At 48.9% G+C, this 19251-nt stretch overlaps 1 pseudogene; it reads right to left on the bottom strand.

The window, feature by feature from the left end:
- Positions 1-5020: 5020 nt before the first annotated feature.
- Positions 5021-19251, bottom strand: part of LOC146202084 (protein argonaute-2-like) — a 36718-nt pseudogene continuing 22487 nt past the window's right edge.

Genomic DNA, 19251 nt, shown 5'->3' with positions numbered 1-19251 from the left:
TGCCTCTTTACTACGGTGCTCAGGCAGCATCAAGGCAAAGTGGCTCATGCGTAGAAGGGACCAGGAGCTGTTGCTTCCCATCTGCTGTGATGCGCAGCTGCGTATCGAGGGTGGTAGGGGAAAATACTTATATCTGATACAAATACATGAGGTTACGCACTAGCTGACCTTGAGGGGACCTGTCTTGACAAACACTAGGGGTCCCTAGTTCGGGACCCCAGTGGCGGTAGAGGGACTAAAGGCTGCTACTTCACGCTGTCTGCCTCTTCACTAGATGAGCGGCTGCGATGGACGCAGTCTCGAAAAGCGCATGCCACGCACTCGTGAGCTCAGCCTAAGTAAGCGACTGTGTAATATGCTACAGCTCTGTTATTCATAGAATGAGGCTAGACCAAGTTGGATAAATCATAGGGTACCTCATATGTGGCCAGCAAAGAAAAAGCCACTCCAGAAAATCAGATGTATTCAATGTCATAAGATCCGTATTCATATACATGCTACTGAAAAGTCAGATTCTTCACCCTCAGAAATGCGAGACAAACAACCAAGGGTGCGTCTGTAATAGTCTAGCTTGCTCTTTCTCTGCAGACTTGAGTCAGGTGTGTGTTCCATTGCTGTGGGTGGGACAGGTGCGAATCTGATTTTAAACTTGCAGCAAGTATGGTAGTGTAGTTTACAGGCGAAATGGTACTAATAATCATAGCCCCCCGTAGTCCTTATCCCCTTTTAATATTGTTGTCAGACACTCAATCACTAGTTTACTAAGCATTGTTTCTGTTTAGTTGATGTGCAGAGATGTACACATATTTATATGAATTAGAGTTGTAGACTTTGCACTTAGAAACTTTGTAGCGTTATCTGATGTGTTGTTTTCACCCCTTTAATGATTTTTGTAAGGGATCGGTGGGTATACTAGGCACCATTAGGACCGTCTACTCTTTTTGGGTCACGCCCAGGTGCGGCCGTCTCCCACTTGTCCTCGGACAGGAGTCGGGAAGACGCGCGCAGATGGGCAGCTACAGCGGGGCCCGGCTTAAAAGAAGCGTATGCAGAGAGGGAAAGCAGTCCCTTCTTCTGAGGACTGCGGTCGCGCTCGAAGACGCAGGGACAGGCAGTTTGTTCGCGTCACTGCGTCATGCAGGCGGCTGTTTTTTTAGGGACCTTTACAAAGAATATACACCAACGCCCCCGTAGTACGCCGACTGGCCCATCGCACAGATGCTGCGCAGCTTGAAAACGAGCGCCTCATTTGGAAGGGCGGCATATCGTTCAAAATACAAACGCTGCCAGGCTGAAGGGTGTAAGGCCTCTTCCTTGATGGGGAGCTCATAAATGTGACAAATATTCGATGCAGGCGCACTGAGTGGGTCTCGGTGACGATTCCAACCTGGGTGCCAACAATGGTGGGAGACGGCGGCGTTGAACGGATGTCAGGGCACGTGTGTAACAGTGACGGTAAGATGCGGAGCGGGAGGATGCGGTTTGGCTTTTCTGATGTCGTCCGCTGTGGTGCTGACTCAGACACCGATGACTGTCCTGTAAAAGGAGCCGCGAAAGGTGCAAGCTTAGCGCAATGGTTGCGCACGCGCAACTCTGTTTTGATGCGTTTTAATTTGTTTTCTTTTTTTTTTCAGGAGAGAGAGAGAGTTCGTATAACACTGTGAAGGCATGGTGTGCGGCATGTGACTGAGTGAGCTAATCATTTCGAGGTCCATTCTCTAAATTCTGTTTGTTGTGAGACGAATCTGTTGTCCCTTTTGCATTGTATGTTTTAAGGAGACGGTGAGGAACCTTACGGAAATGAAAAAAAAAAAAAAAAAAAACATGCCAAAATGTTTGTAAACCAGTCATGTGTGAGTTCGTTGTTACTGGAAGATGAGAAATGTTGGCCTGGTCCCGAAGTTAATGAAACTGGCCCTGTGGCCAGGAGAACCAGTTCTCAGCTAGATTTTGATCTCTTGCCTCTTTGGCTATGCCATAAAATTTAGCCAGTTCCATGGTATCATGCTCGTTTTTTCACCTGTTGTATATATGTACATTCCTGTATAAAGTTTTAATTTCATTTTCCTCTCATAGTGCAAGTTGTTGTGTCCAGATGCAGTAAATTCACTATTTTCATTTCTATATAACATGCCTTTCTGAAGATGGTGAGCTCTTCTGTCCAATCCTGCAAGAAAGCAGCAAAGGGTTCCCAAATGTTCCACAAAACTGTACGCGATATCTTTAATGCTAACTGAGGCTTAATATCACAAAAAACATGTGCTATTAGTTGAGGTAGCTTTGTAATGTCCCCCCCCCCCCTTTTTTTTTTCTCGTTCAAATGAGGCCCAGCGGACACTAACTCTTGCATTTGTAATGCCCTAGGTCCTAAGGCAGTATTCTAACGTCAATACCATTTTTATAGATATGGCTGTTACACAGCGCTCATGTCTTTTATACACTTATTACCAATCTCTTACTTAAATGGTGGCTTATACTATGGGGCGAAAGTCTCTGGACTGTACGCCTGGAGATTTTGGAGTAGAATCGCGATGTAAACGAATTGTGATCTTATTTATCTAGCACACACAAAAGAACTACCGCTGCAAGCCCCTTTTGAGGGCTTTTATACACATGTCGCATAATGCCCGGACGGTACGGGACGTGTTTCAGTAGCAACTAGAGAAAACGGGGACTCGGTAGTTTGCTGCAGCACCCGACAAAGAATCGCGATGTAAACGAATTGTGATCTTATTTATCAAGCACACATAAAAGAACTACCGCTGCAAGCCCCTTTTGAGGGCTTTTATACAGATGTCGCATAATGCGCGGACGGTACGGGACGTGTTTCAGTAGCAACTAGAGAAAACGGGGACTCGGTAGTTTGCTGCAGCACCCGACAATCGACCGCAACGGAGGCGGAAGAGGTGCCATTGCGCTAGCACTAACCCAACAACAGGTCAAAATTATAATTACAACCCCGTACCCCTGGCGCGATGAAGGCGCCTACAGTTCGATGATGACCTTAATACCCACCAAGATATCCTTAAGCATTACAAAGTAGGCAGGTCAATATTTCGAAAAGCGTGTAAGCAACTCAACAAAAGCGAGGAAGTAAGCTACAAACTGGAGTATTCCCGAACCCCCAGCTTTACAGCAAGTGGCGCCCGGAAATTTTTAGCCCCGAGTGCAAACGTTGCGATGGCATAGCGGACATGATCCACATAATATGGAAGTGTCCTAGATTTGGGGAACCTGATAGAACAGATGAGTCCTGGTAGGCACTATTTCTCAAACAGGACGAGAAAGGGACGAGAAGTCATCCGTCTCGCCCTGACCGCTGCTCAGATCCAAGAGATCCAGGTCCACGGCTGAGGGGGAGGACATGGCTGGGACAGAGCGGAGTCTCGGTTCCTGGCCAACCTTTCGACGGGTGGCAATAAATGTTATTTCTCTCTCTCTCTCTCAACTTTCACATCGACAAGTATGGTCCGAGACTCATGGTCGATGCGAAAGTTATGCGCTCTGATTGCAGTTTATGTGGTTCACATACTTTTGTCCCCGTATTACACAGGGGAAAATTATAGGCTGTCCTTGGACAGGGACAGTTTATTCAGCCTCCAATACCCTCCCCCTAAATCAGGGGCAGTGTTTCTTGTGAACAGTTGGCAGCATCTATACAGACCATAATGTTTTTTGCTTTTTTTTTTGTAATTTGTGATGGGCGTAGTTGAGAAAACCATGACATACATGCACAGCTAGTTGTCAAAATTATGCTACCATGGTTCAGTAACTATTTAACATCCATGCTGTATACTTCCTGTAATACATCAGGAGCTTATGATTTAGAGCTTTCGTTTTGTGTTTAATGTAACTGTAAGCCTTGCTATTGTAATGTCACATATAGCACTGCGGGTAAGCATATAACGTTACTTTTAGCTCTTGTAGAAGACGAAAATTGCAGAATCACTGCGGCGGGCTATGCTTCCGCATTGGGCTTAGCCACATGTTAGATATCTTTATTCTGCTGCTGCAGCTTGCATAGTTACACTAACATAAGTTACTTCGTCACGGCTGCTCTAAGGAGGTTGATGTCGATATACCCGTGACACGCTCAGGGAGTGTCTTCGGGAAGGGTACATGGAAACCAGCGAAACATTGTGGAGTTTACAGAATAAAAAGCAACAATTTTAAATGATGGTATTATTGATCACTTCTTCTTAGAGCTGGAAAAATGACTTTAGAAATTTGCCGGTTAAGGCACTCAAAATACAGGTTTCTGCCACCAATGCGTACCTGTGTAATACTGCAATGCTGTGGCTGTGCTTTATGTTAATATACAGGATCATTATGCTTAGTTCCTCTGCATGTGCACTCCATGTCTTGGCCATTGCTGAGGGCGCATAGCAGCAAACATTTATAACATGCTATGCTTGGTCAGAGTGTCATTTTTAAAAAGACGTCATAAAAACATTAAAATGCTGAATACCAGGTTCTGGTTATGGTATTCTGCATGGGGTTGGCTGCAGTTATATGACCTATCTAAACGGGAGCCGTACGAAGTGCAATGCTACACCAAATATATAGCCTTATTTTCAGAAATTTCAAAACCACCGTCGAAACCCCTTACATACCGACGGTTGCATTATATTTCATGGCAAAAGATAGAATCGTCATTGGGCGCAACTAGTCAGTTCGCACCGTTCCTTCTGTCCCTTTGTTCAACCATCCTCGTGACGAAGCGTTGGCCTAATCACGCACTGTAATGATTGGTCCTACAGCTGATCTGCAAAGAAACCCATTGCTTCGACGACAGACAGCCGAGTACCTTGACCCAGGATGAAATCCTGGCTGCGCTAGACGTTAGACAGAACCCCCTTCTCACCTTTTCCCTAAATAGCTGAAAATTGATCCAGGGCCTGCACTACGATGCCTGATGTCCCATGCGTTAAAAATACAATCATGCCGCACAAAACCTTACAAGGTGGCATCAGGAATATTAGGTGAACAGTGAATTTTGCTCACCTGGCAGCGGTATTCCTTAGACAAAGTACATTGCGGTCTGGAGGTAGTCAAGCACTTTGACGGCTTCCACGTATTGGCTGGTGGACACCGAGTGCCCGCTGCTACCGGACGAGTCGCTGCTCGAGCTGGACACGTCCACCTTGCTCATCACGTGGTTCTTGGCGCGGTACGCGGCTAGGTGAGCGTAGTATACCGGCGCCGGGATGCTCACGCTTCGTGCGCAGCGGGCGTAGGTGTGACAAAGTAAATAGGTCAACTTCTGCACTTCATCCGCACTGAAGTTGGAATCGTCCCAGAGGATGTGGTAGTGCGACGGCTTGCTGGTGCCCTGCGCCCCCACAAAATGCCGCGGTCAGGCGATAGGAAAAGCACGATCAATCCGGATCATATGATGTCTTATGTCAGGTCATTTCGAGTCACAACGCCCACAATTCATGCAGTAGAGCAAAGGCCTAAGGTAGCTGCGTCTGAAGTTAATTCCAGACCATTGAGATCCTTTATAAACACATCGCATGCAGCAGGGCAGCTTTAATGGCTCTTGCGGCACGAAGTACCGAAAAAAAGCGCAACATGTTACGACCTATGACGTCAGCAAAATACAGTGGAGCTGCTGCCACGAGGCTGGCCCTACTGGTGTTAAAAGGCTCAGATCCGATTGGAATACATAGAACCATATATTTTTAATGCAGTTTTCTCACTTCCTACTGCGCTAGTGATGTCACTCGTGGTAGAGTAACCAAGAATATTCAAGAACCGATTGTGAAAGTATTTATAAAAGCATAGCGTGTTTAGAAGACCCGGAAATGTATAGGGGTACGGGTCGGGAGTGCACCCCTTTAAAACACATGTAATGAGAAGAAAACAATGTTCCCCTTTCCGAGAGCACCAGCAAAGGCGGGGGCAATATAAAGTTAACGTAGGTTCTATATGGGAAAAATGCGACACAGTATAGCGAAAATGGATAGAGAATGGTCAATTAATGCAGAGGAAGAAGAGGTGTCTGGCCCCCTCATCCATGGTTTTTCCCACAACTTGATGAAGGTTGGTAAAAAAAAAACACGTCATTCAAATTATTCCTATTTCTTCCCACAAATCTAGATGTATGTGTGCGCGAGTGAAGGAGAGCGAGAATTTAAGATGTAAAACAGCCCACCAAAACAGATATTCAGAATGTATCCAGGGGATAGTATGTCAGGTTCCCCTGTTCTGTGAGAAGAAATACATAGGCCAGACTAGCAGCTAGATGTATCAACGACAGGATAAGAGAATAAGCCACTGCAATATTGGACAAGTCTGGTACTAGCCTAGCGTTGCTCTGCAAAGAATGTACTGTATGTAAAAAGTGCCCAGCAGACCTCAATAACGTAGCACTTTTTAGACAGAATAAGGATAAGTTGACGAGGAAGCTATTGGAAGCCTTGACGATATCTGTGGCTCGTGAGGAGTGTGTTAGAACGCCTTCCCTTCTCTTATTGAAAAAATAAAGAATGTTTGGATCACTGGTAGGACAGTGAAAGATGAAGTGAGAAGAAGTGAACAAAGAATGTGAGCGGGTGTAAATAATAAGTTGTAAGTGCAGCAGCGTCCGTGTGTGTGTGTGTGTGTGTGTGTGTGTGTGTGTGTGTGTGTGTGTGTGTGTGTGTGTGTGTGTGTGTGTGTGTGTGTGTGTGTGTGTGTGTGTGTGTGTGTGTGTGTGTGTGTGTGTGTGTGTGTGTGTGTGTGTGTGTGTGTGTGTGTGTGTGTGTGTGTGTGTGTGTGTGTGTGTGTGTGTGTGTGTGTGTGTGTGTGTGTGTGTGTGTGTGTGTGTGTGTATTTTCTACTCAGCTGAATGTTTCGCTATGTCGGAAAACCAACTAGCTTACCGTTCTACTGTATTATTCATCCGATAATTTTAGTGAACCCTAACCAATCCTGGTAAGATTCATAAACTGAGTGATTCTCTCAGTCGCGTAAGCCAAGCAAGCTACCTTCTCTCTTGAATATCCTGCCGCTAAAATATTACTAACGTGTACGTTGACGGCCGTATTCATAAAACATGGGCAAATCAACCGCGCGCAGTTGTAGTAGACAACCCAAACCTGTCTGGAAAGAAAGGTCGCATTCACGGACGCCGTAGCCATCGGCCCTCGAATCGAGCAGCATTTTCTGCCCCGCGGTCTGCGGCCGCCGTACACTTGTTTCCTTGCCATAACTTTGCAGGTCCTTTTATTGCAGTTCTGACTTTGCTACGTAATTTGAACTGAAGTATTATTGAGGAAATTTAATGCACGCGGAAGCGTGTCAGGTACGAGAAACATGATCAATTCAGGGAAACACCCGGAGTAAATGGAGACATTTCGGGGTACATCTGGCTTCACAAACGTTTATACCAACGTTTTAAAAACAGGCTTCGGTATGACGTAGCACACTGTGTGAAACATTTCTGCAAATCACTCGCCAACCTTAAACAATCGGCTACCTCTACCGGTGCTTTGGGAAACGAGAAAGATGCGGGGAGTTCTGCTTAGACGTATTTCTCTACATGGGTCGCGCTCTCGACTCGTGCCCGTATACGGTGCGCTGTATTTGGAAATAGTGGCGTTGAATAAATGATCACAATCTCTCCAAGGATGTTTGTGGTTCTACGGCAAAGAACATCGCACGCGCCCTGTGAAAACAAAATCCTCCTCTGAAATCATTCGGTTTCGTGAATTCCTATGAGCGGTATTTTCATGACCACCCCAGTGTGTCGCAGCGTCTGCGAACGCCCCTTCGTTTTTAAACAGGGTATTTTAAATTGGCGTTCAAAGAAAAAAAAAAGCACCCTGAGCTCCGTTTTTAGGCAGCCCGTGGCCAAGGCATAATTTCACGTGATGCAGCGTAGTGGCACGAGGCTTGTCGAGAGGAGAGGACAAGCACATCGCTGAATTGACAAAATAAGTTTGTCGGCCTCATGCCGTTATGCTGCATTACCTGACAATGCCACGAACGCACAGATTCTAAGCTATCCCGATTCGTTTTTCTACGTTAGAGCGTTCAAGCGACCCGGTTTTCCTCTCTGTACACAGCTACAAAAAATTATTGCGTTCCATTATCGCCACACCGCCTACCTTAGTGACGTAGTGACCACCGCTAATTCGCAATAAAATTACTTTCAGCGTTCCGATCAGCTTCTACACAGCTGCAAGCAAATACAGACTAGTGGCATTTTGAATGCCACGATACAGCCCACCTGAATGCCCAAATGGCTGCAGAGTTAGAAGTCAAAGTCAAGCGGGTGCGTCACCACGGAGTCGACGACGGTGCCGGGTTGCACGTTGCGGCACTTGCCCACCCCGTCCCGGTCGCTGGCGGGCATGAAACGTGTATGGTGGTGCTTTTGGACCACGATGAACGTTAGCGCCGGTTCGTACGTCTCGTTCGGGGAAGGCTCCTGGCACGCCAGTCGGATTGCGCTGACCTGGCGCAAGCAAGAATCAGGGAAGAGTTGTGGCATCCAAGTTAAGAACCATAAGATACCGCACTAGATATGTTCGATGAACAACCGAGCAAATAAGATGCCGGCTTAACTACCAGTGCGCCCAGGCCCCAGAAATATCGGGGCAATATTCGGTGGAATGATTTCGCTTTTCAGACTAACCTCGCGGTTGCGGACCTCCATGAACTGCCCCTCGCTCACACATCCCGGTAGAAGATGATGCGTTCTGGCTTGTGTCTTGTGGCTCTGTAGAATTCCTTCAAGAGGTATTTTATGATTTCCAGTTGAAGTTTCGTGCTGGAATACTCCATTTGCACGCGAATGGAGGCGTGAAACGTGGACGGTATGGAGTCGAGGCTGCCGACGTAGGCCGCAATCGAGGGCCTCAGCTTATCTCCGGGCGCCTGGTGAGTCACGTCCGCTTCGATGATGATCACCGGCTTCTTGAAGATGGCAGGCTTTTCCATGGCAATTAGGCTGTTGTTGATGCCGCCAAGCTTGGTGTTGATCTTCTGGGACAGGTTGGTGATGAGCGCCGTGTTGCACTTCGTGATCACGTTGTTGTCCAGCACGCACTGGGTGCGCAGACCAATCTCGGTCTCGGTCACCTGTTTGATTTCGGCGTAGTTTGAGTTCTTGGTGAGAACGATTATGACCATCTCCAGATTGGCAGTCTTGCTCTGTTCCTGGAACAATGTTCCTGGGATGTTCCTGGAGCAACTGGATCAGCTGGCCAAGTTTGGCCTGAGCAGGCCGGCGCGGAAAGTGGGACGGCAGGGTGCGCTCGATTTCCTGGAGACAGCGCGGGAACAGATCGCAGTAATCAAGCAGTACTTTTTGGACTGTTGCATTGTTTGATTCCATGTTTGCGGGACTAAGTGCACAAGGACGAAGCATAACAATATGGGCACCAGGACGAAGCGTTTCGTCCTTGTTGGTCTGCGTGCGCCGAGTCCCACAAGCGCAGCAGTCCCTCAGAATCCAGTTCCTTCACTACATTACTGCTGCCGATTGCTCACAACGCTTTCTAAAGAATATCAGGAAACCGAGTTGGTGCAAATTCAAGAGAATGCGCTGACAATGTTCTACTCAGCGTAATGGCGTTCATGATTCCGCTGGCAATTCGATGCGAGGCATGCATATTTAGCCAAGGGGCTTATCGGCTAGCACGGAACTCATCTAAAAGCCCTCGAGAGCTCAATCGACCATATAACAGCTGCTGAGGAGCTCAGTAGCACAGGCGAGCAAACCGTATCGACAGGTCGGCTCCTCTGTTTTAATTTTTACTTTTGGATACCGTCCATTTTGAATGAAACTCGACCGAGACGTCGCTCTCTTAGGGAAAGCAACAGCTATAGACAGCCCGATGATGTTTGCCATGTCAATCGCAGCGAAGTCATCCCAGTCCAATAAGATATGCAAGCATACTTCAGGAGCATCCACTTTATTTTTCGACACCGCCTGCCAGATTTCGCACTTTTTCGAAGCCATATGCGAGGCCTTGCGCCAGCTAGCACGTAAGCAAATAATGCTATCTCGTGTTTGTAGCTGTCTTAAGCGCGCATGACAACACTCGCAGCGCCGCTTGGGCAGTACACGTTTCTGGGGTAGTGCCTATGTCACCCTTTCCCGTCTCACTCTACTGAAACCTTATTACCACAACTGCTGCATTCCCCAAAGCGCCTATGCCCCGGCACATGCTATGTGACTTGCGCCTCAAATATTTACACCTTTCGGCAGCTATCTAGCTCGGCAGTTTTAGATACGACATATAACACCGATGGGAACCTTCATCCCATGCCGGTAGTGGCAGGACAAACCATTAGTCTAATATTGGAGTTTGTTGGCAGTCCTATGTAGGGCCGTACACACTTCCAGCACACTCCCAATATTGTTTCCGATGGTTATGCTACCGGGAGGTTGGGGGGAGGGTGATTCAGGTGCGCGCAGCAGCAACCGTCGTCGCTCACCTGGATTTTGAGGTCTTCCTTGTGTGAATATATGTTGCCAATGCCATTGCAGGCCCGCATGGGCGTGGCCATTGGCGACTGCGAGCGGGAGGGCGAGCCTTCCGTGGGAGCCACGGAGGGTGCCCCGTTGCCCAGGTTGACGCCTACGCCGCGGGGTATGGCAGAACACAATTGGGGAAGGGCCGCTGTGAGCACGAGCTGCTGCACGTCATGCGCGAATGAACTTTGCGAGGCGCCGTTGGAAGGGAGCGCCCAGGGGGAGACCTGTGTGCATACGATCGGTCCGCCTGGAAAAAGGGGAAAGCATCACTGACGTTCACAAGACGTACCAAAGTGTAAGCTCTGTAGAAGGCTTTGCGACACATGACTGGACCAAAACCCTCACTTCACAAACGAGTGTTTCAGTATTCCGCCAGCTTGATTGAATCAAGCTAGGTACCCGCGATGTGGAAACCACTGGTGAACCTAACCATTTGATGATTAATACCCGCCGTAGAAAGACCAATGCACGTCATCATCAGAAAGGCGAACGCTCAGTAGTAGTGCAGAGGTAAAGATACCTGTTACTCATTAAACGCATCGCAGCTGGGCGTGATGAAACAGCGGTCGGGGCGCGAATTGCAACGAACAAGGGGCATGGCAATACTCGTCGTTTACGCAAAACAGAGACGATTGGTGCTTTTCGGCAAGCTGCAGTCCGGTGCTCTCCCATGGCAGGTCAGTTGCAAAGCCTAACATTAAGCCAAGCAGGCTCACGCAAGTGGTAACATTTTTTAGGACCACTGATCAAAACTCGTGGAAGCTAGGGCATCAGGGTTGGAAAAAGTACGACGAAATAATCTTTAGCCGAGATCAAGAGGCATCACGCTGAACACGGGGTGAAGTGCAGGATCCCCATATTTTTGCCGCGCCTTCCAAACGGAGGGGAGCTGCGGCGGCCGTGTACACTCCTGTGTCATCCTCGACTACACGGTTACGGGATGGGCTGATGGCAAGGGATTCGCAGAAAAAATTGCGGACCGTAAAAAGTGCTCACCTTTCTCGCAGCCTCGCTATCGGTCTCCACTGGGGACAGGGAATGTTTGTGGGGGCCCAGATTTGCGACGACGAGGGGGACCCCTCTAGGCAGTTGGATGAGAGGACAAAGTGCATCAGCAGCGAAGTCACGCGACCGTCCGGCAGATGAACGAGCTGCTTCTGAAGCGAGCTAGGCGGAACGTGCCTCGCGCCTAGCCTCTGCCCCGTATTGGCAAGGCACCCGGGCTGGGCCAATGGGAGCGCTAGCCAGTGTTGAACTCGCGCTGTGACGCCAGATACGAAAGATGGGGTTGCGCACGCGCGGTAACACTCACCTACTCGTGGCATGTGCTACCTCGTTCTCTTCGCCTCAGAAGTATAATTGGGCAAAGTTATTTGTCGTAGTCGACACGGTCAAGTGTGGCGCCGCCTCTTCCTTCATGGCGTCACGTTGTAGGTGGTCGAGAGAAAAGATGAATAGAAACTCCGTGGTGATGGTTATTGGCGCAAGGGCATCTGGGACCAAAGAGTGCCAGAGACTGACACTGAATTGTTACTATGTGAAATGGCAAAAAGTCATGAGATGCTGTTAATGTAGAAAAATGAATTAGTCTACTGTAAATTGGTAAAAATATAATCGGAAAACTTATGACATAAATTGTGATCTCCCGGTAAAAAAAAATGGGTAATATATTTATTGAAGGAAGAGTCAGGGCTTCAATTCCGCAATAAGGCGTAGGGATTCTCACCGTGCATGGCATATAGAAAATAGATGAAAGTGGACGCTTACACATCTTTTTTATGAGCCTTTATCTTTTCTCTATAAAGAACACGGTACGGGAGACAGTGCTTTCAAACCTGCAATGAATTTTTAGTGAACGTAAGGCGCGTTTCAATTCACAGTAAACACTTGAACCGTGTCTTAGGGAAAGTAGTGGAGTGACAGAAAAATGCCGCAGTCCCAGGGGCGCTTAAAAAACCAGGCTTAAAAATTACTGATCAAGCAACACACGTGTAATAAAAGTATATGAGTAAGAGCGAACGAAACGAGCTCAATACAAAAACTAAACTCTGCCTACAAAGGTTTTGTTCGATGAAGTAGAAACAAAAGCAGCAAATTGGCTAGAAGCCGAATCAAACACGCGAGAGTAGAATTTATATTAAGATCGCTAGTAGAAACAAGTAAGAGAGGATGAAAGGGAAGCGATTTCCCGATAGGTACCATTCCATATATCCTTGAAGAAACTGTTCCAATACACCAGAATAGCGATGTGGCAAATCGAACAATAAATCTGCGATTGCGATGAGAAACTACATGTCGACGAATAAACGCAAGTCGCCACCATAGCGTGAACCGAAGTAACGGAGCCCCTCTTGATACCGCGACACGATTAAACGTACGCGCGACGTGTATCGCTGTTGCTAATGTTAAAGTCCGCCTAGGTAACAGAAACCACCAAAAGTATATCCGTAGCTAGTTTAACAAACGCCTTTAAGTCACTACTCGTTACTAAACCTACTCGTCTCCTCGTTAAAGGAATAATTTTAAATCAAGAGAGAATCGAAAGAAAAAGCGTAAACCGCGAGAAGCTGTTCCTAGGGTGGAACATTATACTGCCACGTCAGAAGATTCTGAGGCCCGACTACTGTGTCGAAGAGCCCGGTTTCGATCCCGACCGCAGCTGCTGCATTTCGATGGAGGCGAATCTAAGAGGCGTCCTTGTGCTGTGCGATGTCAGCGCATTTTAAAGATCCCTAGGTGATCGAAATTAATCTGTAGCCCTCCACAGCGGCTCCTCTTTATCTTTCCCCTTTCACTCCCACCTTCCTCTCTTCCCTTACGGCGCGGTTAAGGTGTCCACAGAAACAAGTGACAGATACTGCGCCTTTCCCTTAAGCAATTGAAAAATAAAAAAGATTCTGAGAGAGTGTTCTATCAAACGTAAGCGCGTTCGCACCACGAAAACTTCAAAAGAGCAATCCCACGGAAGTTTCCCTCATTTGCTCTCGTTAAGTTGAATAATTTCGAACAACCCGCCAAAGCCCGCAATCATATTGACTGACTCGCCACCGCGCTATGTCAAGACAATGCAAGAAAGTACGTAATTTTAGCCCTCACGACCGTACGGCTCCTAATTATGCGAAAGAAGGTACAGCGGGTGGCGCTGTTGTACTGCGAGCTCCGGCTTCGGAGGAGCCCCGAGGTGAACCACCAGGGAAAGCTCGGATGAAATAAAAATAAATTACTCACTGCGAGCTCGCACGACATCTGTCGACATCTTGCCTGCTTCGAGTCGAAGCCTGCGACTGCTGCGGCTCGCAGGTTTCATCGTCCCTGCTCCGAGGAGTGGTGGTGCCCTGCGTGAAATAAAAAAACGATGTCAGGAGAGCACAGTTGTTTGCCGCAGTTGTCGGAGCATACGCTATAAACAGGAGATTGTGTAGGCTGGGAACCAGACGATTACGTCGATATGGACGAGCACAGAACGAATTTGGTTGGCCGCCGACGAGAAGTAGAGTCAATTCGAATGACTCTAGGAAGCCTGAAGGTATTGCGCCGCCCTCAGCCGAGCGCGAGCCTAGTGACGCAAAAATAACCCTCGGTCTCGTCATCTTCTAATGGCGCGGCATATCGTAGTCTCGTGACCTACATATGTCGCCGCGCTACTGGCTCAATCCTCGCGACACGGCCGTTCTTTCCAGTTTTACTACTGTCAAGTAGTCAAGACGAAGCCATGCACGCTTGTGCGTGCCCTTGGCGCCCTTGTTTGTATGCATGCACACTGTATGATGATGATTATGATGTGGCCGTCCCTTTGAAGTAGGTGGGAGTCAAGAAATGAAAAGAACCCTGGCCGATAAAAAAAGAAAATGTCGGATACCACACACACACACACACACACACACACACACACACACACACACACACACACACACACACACACACACACACACACACACACACACACACACACACACACACACACACACACACACACACACACACACACACACACACACACACACACACACACACACACACACACACACACACACACACACACACACACACACACACACACACACACACACACACACACACACACACACACACACACACACACACACACACACACACACACACACACACACACACACACACACACACACACACACACACACACACACACACACACACACACACACACACACACACACACACACACACACACACACACACACACACACACACACACACACACACACACACACACACACACACACACACACACACACACACACACACACACACACACACACACACACACACACACACACACACACACACACACACACACACACACACACACACACACACACACACACACACACACACACACACACACACACACACACACACACACACACACACACACACACACACACACACACACACACACACACACACACACACACACACACACACACACACACACACACACACACACACACACACACACACACACACACACACACACACACACACACACACACACACACACACACACACACACACACACACACACACACACACACACACACACACACACACACACACACACACACACACACACACACACACACACACACACACACACACACACACACACACACACACACACACACACACACACACACACACACACACACACACACACACACACACACACACACACACACACACACACACACACACACACACACACACACACACACACACACACACACACACACACACACACACACACACACACACACACACACACACACACACACACACACACACACACACACACACACACACACACACACACACACACACACACACACACACACACACACACATGCACACACGCACGCACGCACGCACGCACGCACGCACGCACGCACGCACACACACACACACACACACACACACACACACACACACACACACACACACACACACACACACACACACACACACACACACACACACACACACACACACACACACACCATACAGGGCGCGGGGGAAACAGAAAAGGAAAAAAGCCAGCGTCGCACTAGCGACCACCACTCCGTAAAACGGCTCCTCTCCACTGTCACCGCTTGTATTATAGTGAACTAGAATTCTGGTTCACTATAGCGCGCATGTTTGTTGCCCCGTCCTCGTCGGGTGGAGTTATGTGTTTTTATAGCGACGCCACCTGCGAACAAACGTTATAACTATTCATACGACTCTCACTAGAGTTGCAAAAATTTTTAGTTTACTACACTGCCACGGGAGACGGTATAACCTGCAAATTGTTGGTGGTTAAAGTGTACGAAGCGCAAAGCATGTTGAGTACTCAGACTTCAGGGTCACTCGGCGAGGAGGGCATCTACGGAGTAGCGCTTGAAGAGCCTCCTCACTCTTGGAGTCCAAGAGGAATGTGGGAGGAGAAAGACACTCCTTCCTCTATGTCACTTATTGCTAAGTATCTCTTTCCCATATCCTTTCTGTCTATCCCTTTTGATTTCTCGACTGACGCGCCGCTCGTCGCCGCTATCTCGCGACTGTTACTGGAACGCCGTTGCGTTGTCTGAATGCTTGGCTTGATTCGAAAGTTGCGCCAGCCATATTGCAGATGTTGCCTTGGGCGCAGCAGACTGCAGCGCCACTGACTTTGCTGTGTTGCTGTTCAAGTGCTCGTAATGTCATCACGTCAGTGCGACCATGCGCAGCTACGACAGTGTTTGGGTTAGTGCTCGTAGCCTTCGAAATCCGCCCTTCTCTCGAGACTCCTTACTCCCCGTATGGTTTTTCCTACAACCTGGCATACCACGGGGTCCGATTGTGGCAGTGGCCATTCATCGTGGCATCACCAACCTCAAACTTAGGAGCAACTGGCCACCCAGATTGCACCACCTCCGACAGCCTCCAACGCTCCTCCTTCGCCAAATTTCTGCCCTATGCGATGATGATTTTACTGCATTCGGGCTCCACCGTTCCTTAGACCATCGCAAGAAGCATAGTGCCGCTGGTCTAGACGTTAATTATAAAATGCTCCGGAACCTCGACAAACCGTAGCAACACCAATTGCGCACTGCATTTAATGACGTCTGGTGCAGTGATGAAATCCCGCAAGCATGGCATGTGGCCATTGTCGTCCCCATCCTTAAGAAGGGTAAAGCCCGAATCAAGCTCACCTCGTACTGACCTTTGTCCCTCACTTCCGCTCCAGGTAAAGTGCTTGAGGATATGGCCCTTCATCGGCTCAACTGGGTAGCAAAGGCTACGAACGCGCTTACCACCACAACAGAGCAGATTCCGAAGCCTTCGCTCTACAGCGGACTCCATCGCCGATGTCGTTTCGATTTTGGAGCAAGCCCACCTCTCCCATCATGCTGGATTTATCATCCTGCTGGACGTGAAGAGTGCATTCGATTCCTTCCCGCACTGGGCTATTTTGGACCCACTTACGGCCATGGGGATAAGTGGACACCTTCACGTCTATGTCCGTGGCTTCCTGAGTGGCCGAACTATGCGTGTGTGCGTTCACTCAGAGCTCAGATCTCGTCGCCCTTTGCCGTGTGGCGTCCCTCAGGGCAGTGCCTTGAGCCCCTTTCTTTATAACTTATTCCTCGCGGGTCCGGCAGACAGCATCGACTACTTAGTTCTTGATGTTCTCCGTGTTGTCGTCTACGCTGATGACGTAGCGCTCTTCACCTCCTCCTCAACAACAAGGTGTCACCGCACAGTTCGCCTCTTGCAGTGCGCTCTTGACAGTGTCGTGGGCTTCCTGGCGAACATCGGCTTAACTGTATCCAGTGAAAAGACCAATGCACCCTTGGTGCATCCCCTCGACAACAAAGCGCGCTGGGAAATGGCCAAATTTCGACTCGGCGGCCGACCTCTTCCGTGGAGCAAGCAGGTCCATTATTTGGGAACACAAATCCACTGCTCTCTTAAGTGGTCACCCGCTGTCAACGCTCTCCGCAAAGAGACCAAGCGAGTCGCTGCTCAAGCGCGTCGTTTACTCGCCCGGGGCAAAGGCGCTGCACCTGCCCTATGCCAACGCCTCTACAATGTTATGGCTACCTCCAAGGTGCTATATGCCCTTCCTCTCGTCAACCTCGCGCCATGCAAGTGGTACGCCCTGGACGTAGATTATCGTACAGCACTCCAACTTTTCTACAGCCTTCCAAGCTTCTCATCAACCCCTGTCACATATCCGGAGACACGCTCTTCTCCTGTGTCCCTCAGAATGTTCCAAAAGCTCCTCAATCACGTCGAGTGCATGCACCGAGCACCCGAGTGTGCGCCCTTGCTCTGCTATCTGCGCAGCAAGAGTCGCTCCCGAGTCGTCCTCCTCCTCAAACAGCTCCTGCGTTAAACTCCCAAATCACCTCACCTCTTCAGACATCTCCCTACACCCGGGAAGGAGGCAGGCAAGGGCAGAGTATTATGAAAAAAACATTTGACCAACAAGACACGCCAAGGTGCACCGACGCAGCCTTATACGAAACCAGTGCAAAGAGGGCGATAGCCACGGTCACAGACTGCGAAGGCCCGGAGGTAGTTAGCGCCTCGATCCAAAACTGTACAGTTACGGAGGCAGAGGAAGTGGCTATCGCACTGGCCATTAGGTAAGGAAGAGAAACGGGAGAGAGTCTGACAATACTGTCGGACTCTCAATCCACGTGCAGAAATTTTCAACGGGGTAAATTACCTACGGTAGCGCACCAGATCCTTACTTCCACAACCGAGCCAACGAAACAATACACTCAAACACTAGTGTGGATTCCGGGGCATGAAGGGGTCACGGGGAATTTGTATACAGACAGGGTAGCCCGAGGACATGCAACCTACCGTGCGCCCAACAGTCTCGCTGCAGAGGACCTGATTCCACTTGACCCTGACTACACCACAATACTACAACACTACAGAAGCTTGCGGAAAGTACAACCGGAGCCGCATAAAAAGCTCAGCAACGAGGAGGCCATAGATCTGAGGCGGCTACAGACGGGCACCTTCATTAATTTACACATATTACACATGATGCACCCCACGACATTCAGAGACGAGTGCCCGTGGTGCGGGAAGACCCCTACCCTGTACCACATAACATGGGAATGCAGCTCACATCAACTACAAAATATTGAAAACCCAAATGAAAGACAGTGGGAGGCTTTGCTGGCCAGCTCTGACCCGGAGGCTCAGCTCTACCTGGTCACAAGAGCTCGTAAACTGGGGAAAGCCAGTGGTGCCCTGGACTGGGGGCGCCAACTGCTCGTCAGCCTCGGTTGAAGAGGCGAAGAAAAAGATTCCCGTGCAGTTAATAAAGTTCACTCACTCAGTCACTCCCTAACTCACTCACTCACTCACTCACTCACTCACTCACTCACTCACTCACTCACTCACTCACTCACTCACTCACTCACTCACTCACTCACTCACTCACTCACTCACTCACTCACTCACTCACTCACTCACTCACTCACTCACTCACTCACTCACTCACTCACTCACTCCAGACCTGTCCATGTTTATGAATCGCCTCAAGATGCCACAAACCTCCCAGGCGTAACAACCGGACGTCACGCCCCACACTGTGCTCTGCAGCAAGAAGTAGCCGCTGTTCAGCGTGAACTTATATGCCAACTTCACGTTCATCTACACTGAAGGCTCTGTTACCAATAAAGGAAATACCGCAACAGCAGCTCGTGTTTCCCCTTCCTTGGGCTTGCAAAAGCCTGCTGCGGTCTCGTATTGAGACT

The sequence above is a fragment of the Amblyomma maculatum genome, chromosome 1 (assembly GCF_055883805.1).
Source record: "Amblyomma maculatum isolate TAMU_Amacu chromosome 1, ASM5588380v1, whole genome shotgun sequence".
In the NCBI taxonomy this organism is placed as follows: Eukaryota; Metazoa; Arthropoda; class Arachnida; order Ixodida; family Ixodidae; genus Amblyomma; species Amblyomma maculatum.
This window is presented reverse-complemented; position numbering and strand designations above follow the sequence as displayed.